We start from the raw sequence: 4,755 nt of genomic DNA on the forward strand, positions 1-4,755 counted from the left end.
GTTCATGTGCCAGTCCTGGCTGTTAGAAGCTGCTTTTCTTCTCATTAGCCAGTGATAAAGTCAAGCCCAAGTCCATGACTCTGTGGGGAGTGGGAAATAGAGAAACTAGGGATAGATGTGAACATCACTGTCACCACCTGCTGCCATCAACATCATCATCTTCAGCAGAAATTACAATCACACATGTACTCTGTCCTAACGCAGTACTTAGAGATTTGCAATCGTTATCTCATTTGTCTTTATAGAAATCCAGTGGCTATTATCAGGCTCACTTTACAGACCATGAAACTATTAATATTTAGTCTCAGGCTACACAGCTAATAGTTGGCACTTCCTTCACTTAATCACCCTAAGTTACTCCCGCTCTACACTCAGATTGCAGTTCCACCCTCTGCATAAAACTTTGAAGTTTGGCAGCTTCTCAGCAATTTCACAAATTTGACACACTGCCTAGCACGGAGCAGAATTCGCTCATTATATGCTGCCTGACATTTCTGTCCCTCTATTTAGCACAGACCCTTTTCAGTCATGCTGAGCATTTAGTCTTTCTCAGAACACAACACTGCCTAGGAGAATGCTGTACAATTAAAATCATCAAGTCAATTAATCCCCATGACACACACAGCTCTCAGGGAGTAACTTTTTCACTGCCTTGTGCTTCTTAACGCTACCGGATCCTGCTGATATCCAAGACAAATTTCAGGAAGGGACCTCAGAGCAATGTGAAGCCAACTCCTTCCCATCCGTAATGCTGAAGTATTTGAGTTCTCTGCGCCTGTTGACTCCGTGACCTTGAACCCAATTCTACTTCCTGTTCTCCCTCCCTTTGTGCTCTTTTAGGGAAGAGATATCTATGTCACAAGCACACTGTTTTAAAGGCAGCTGTGAAAAAAAAACCAAAAACCTGTAAAATTTATTAAAAAGAAATAAGATGAAGAAGAAACTGGATCCTAACTGTTTAAATTCATTTATAGTTTTACAAAGATAATTAGCTTGTGTTCAAATAAATAAATAAAGGGGGGAAAATAAATTGTGAGAGGTTGTCACAATGTTGGGAGATGCAGCTTGTTACCCCACCGTTCTTCACAGCACCTACTACCTATCACAATGGGTAACATGCAGGGGCACTCAATCAAAAGAACACTTGCAGAGGGGTTATGGTAGGTAGCCCAGTAAATTGGATTCCATTGATCTGTATCTCAATTCTAGGTTACTGATCATTATTCAGAGTGACTTGGGTATATTACTTTAACTCCCTATGCTTCATTTTCTATACAGCATAATAATACTTGCTTTTATGTCCTGCTTGCTTGGAGAGTGTCAGAGGGTTATAAAGACCAAGTTTTATTGTCCATTGCATTTGTATTTGATTTTAGTCAAAAGCTTTTTCAATCAGTTCTTGTCAAAGAGATACATTCCCTATTTGAATCTTTTGATTTTTTTATTGTCTGGCCAAGGTCTCGGCATAACTCCCTGTAGCTGTTGAAGGGAAGGCTGGTTTTTTTAGTCAGTACAAAAATGGGACAGTGGATGTGAAAGTAAGACAGATAATCATAAAGAAAATAAAGACCTGATTTAAACACAGACTTAACTGTTACATGGATTTTACGATCACTTGTCAGGCTAAACTACAATAAATGGAAATGTGTCTTTTCTGATTCCAGGGAGGCAGTGACTGGAAACATAAGAAATTGTAGTGCTTACAGTCTCAAAGTAAATATCATGAAAATAAAACTAAACTAGAGAACAAGACTGACTTGTAATAGGGATTAAATTTGGGGACTCGCTCAGTCGGACACAAGGTCTACAACAGTGGTGAAGTCACAAATCACAAAGAGTGAATCAAAAGTGAAATGGGCTGGAGAGACGCCCTCACTTGCAAATTTCACAGAAGGCAGAAAAAATACAGTAAAATAGAATTTAAAGTGTGGCCTAGAAAGTCCTCAAAGACTGATGAGATATTTTATTCCTGTGATGGACTTTTATAAAAAAGCTCTGAATTTACACACATAATATATCTTTCCATGTGCATAAAGATCTCTGCCTGACTCTATCTTTATCCCATTGGTCCGGCTTGAAACATCCATGTGCTTCTAAAAGTTAGTGGTGTTTTCAACCAAGTTTATAGCATAAGAACTAAGAAGATAAGGATTCTTTTGCTTCGAAAGAATAAACATCTATGTTTATTTTAAAAGCAATGTATACAAACCACTCGTATTTTGAGATTTTGTTTTCTTTTTTTTTTTTTTTTTTTTTTTAAAATATGGAACGCTTCACGAATTTGCTTGTCATCCTTGCGCAGGGGCCATGCTAAGAGATTTTGTTTTCATTTATCAGCTACGACAAATAAAGGGGTTAAGACTGTTCTTGCACAGGGTCTCGGGTGGAAGTAAAGGTTTATTTCTCTGGGATAAAAGTTCAGGGGTGTGACTGCTGGGTTGTATATTAAGTACGCTGAGCTTATGGAACTGCCAAATGTATTCTAGAGTGGGTGTATAATGCAACCATTAATACGTGAAAACTTTAGTTTCACTAGACTATTGGGTGGATGTGGTGTTCTCACTTTTAGAAAAGGTTAATTGTTCATATATTATAGATACGGAATGATACTTCATTGTGATTCTAACTTTTATTTCTCCAATGGCTAGTAATCTTGCTTATCTCTGCATGTGTTTGTTTTCTGTCTACCCTTTGCGTCAAAAGGTGGCCTTCCAAATTTATAATTAGAATATTTTATTTTTCGATGTTGAGTTTTGATAGCACCTTATATTTTATAGATATGAGTCCTCAGTTAGGCATATGGCTTGTAAATACACTCATATGGTCTTCCCATCTGTAGCTTTTTTTTAAATAGTCTTTACGGGGTTTTTCACAGAGTAAAATGTTAACTTTAATGTAGTTCAATTCATTGATTGTTTTTTTTTTTTCCTAGACTATGGTTTGGATGGTGTGTCTCAGAACTCTTCAATTAAGCCTGAAGTGCTAAAGATATTCTCCTAGATTATCATTTCATTTTTTGTCGTTTTACATTTTATACTTAAATCTATGATCTACCTTAGTTAATTTCTATATAAGATGTAATGTCTAGATTGAGGTCACTTTATTTTGTTATTATTATTATATGACCACACATGTGGTCCAAAAATTAAGTCCACAGAAGTGGTGCTTGTGGTTCATGGAGCAGGGTGCTGGCCCCATATACTGGAGGTGGCAGGTTCAAACCCAGCCCCAGCCGAAAACTGCAACAAAAATTAAGTTCACAAACTTATCCTAGAAAAATTACTACATACCTAATTGCTGAACATCACTATGCTCACTTTAAAGTATTCCCATTGGCCAGCTGGTGACAGTAGTGATATGTTTTGTTTTTACCTGTGAATAACCAGTTGCTCCAGCACCATTCCTTGAAATGGTTTTCCTAACTCCATTGAATTACTTTTTGTACCTGTGTTAAAAAATCAATGTAGGGCTTTTTCCAAATTCCCTATTCTCTTTCATTGATCTATGTGTCTATTTTTTGCTACTAATTCAGACACTTGATGAACAGTAACTATAACTATATAATAAATCATAAAATCAGGCAGGATACTCATTCTGACTTTTTCTTTTTCAAAATCAATTTACCTATACTAGTTTCCTATTATTTCTTATAAATTGTAGTATAATCTTGTCTTTACATACAAAACAATTTGCTGGACTTGTCATAGAAATAGTGTTGAAAATGTGATCAGTTTGGAGAGAATTAACATCTTTGGTGCATTTTGGTGTCTGTTGTTTCTGAACAAAAACTGAATTTTCTTTAGTCAATGGGTTGTTTTACGTGGCTGCTCTACAATTTTTTTTCATGGTGTTGATTTATTCAGAAGCTTCTTCAAATACGTCTTCAGCACCATTTTCTTCATCATCATCTTCTTCTTCTTCTTTTTTTTTGTAGTAACAGAGTCTTACTTTGTCACTCTCAGTAGAGTGCTACACAGCAACCTCCAGCTCTCAGGTTTAGGGGATTCTCTTGCCTCAGCCTCTGGAGTAGCTGGGACTACAGGCGCCTGTCACAACACCTGGCTATGTTTTGGTTGCAGTTTGACCAGGGCTGGGTTTGAACCCACCAACCTTGGTATATGGGGTCAGCTCCCTACTCACTGAGTCACAGGCACCACCCTCTTCATCTTCTTCTTTTGTATAGTACATTGCATATGTCCCAGAGGCTCTACTCTAATTTTTTGCAGCCTCTTCAGTTGAACAAGTTTTTATTGCTATACCTCCAAGTTTACTGATTCATTCCTCTGTCCTCCATTTGGAAGCTGAGCTCACCCATTTGTTTGGATTATTTTGTATTTCACTTCTTAAATTTCAACAGGCTTTTTTTTTATATTTTATGTTTATTTTCTGTGACTTTCCATTTTTGTATGATTAGACTTCATGCTCTTAAATTTATTTTAAACATGCTTGTATTTCTCACTGAAACATTTTCAGGATGGTTGGCTTTAAATTCCTTCACAGATATTGGCACATCTGTGTCATTTGGGAACTGAAAGTTGTTTATTATTTCCCCTTCAATTACTATGAAAACCTCTCAGTTCTTTTTATTTCATTTGGAGATTTTCTGTTAAGACGTGAACATTTGGAGTATTATGTATAAGACTCTAGATTTTGTTTCTATCTTGTGTTTAGGCAGGCTTCTTCTGATCCCACTCTAATGAGGGAAGGGGTATGCTATTTTACTGTGGCCAGATGACAGAAGTTCAGATTCTCCAC

General features: G+C 36.8%; 1 pseudogene; it reads right to left on the reverse strand.

The window, feature by feature from the left end:
* Positions 1-2,257: 2,257 nt before the first annotated feature.
* On the reverse strand, positions 2,258-2,315 carry LOC111724560 (annotated as a pseudogene).
* Between the last annotated feature and the right edge of the window lie 2,440 nt (positions 2,316-4,755).

The sequence above is a fragment of the Otolemur garnettii genome, unplaced genomic scaffold (assembly GCF_000181295.1).
Source record: "Otolemur garnettii isolate 467f Iridium unplaced genomic scaffold, OtoGar3 scaffold00001, whole genome shotgun sequence".
Classification (NCBI taxonomy): Eukaryota; Metazoa; Chordata; class Mammalia; order Primates; family Galagidae; genus Otolemur; species Otolemur garnettii.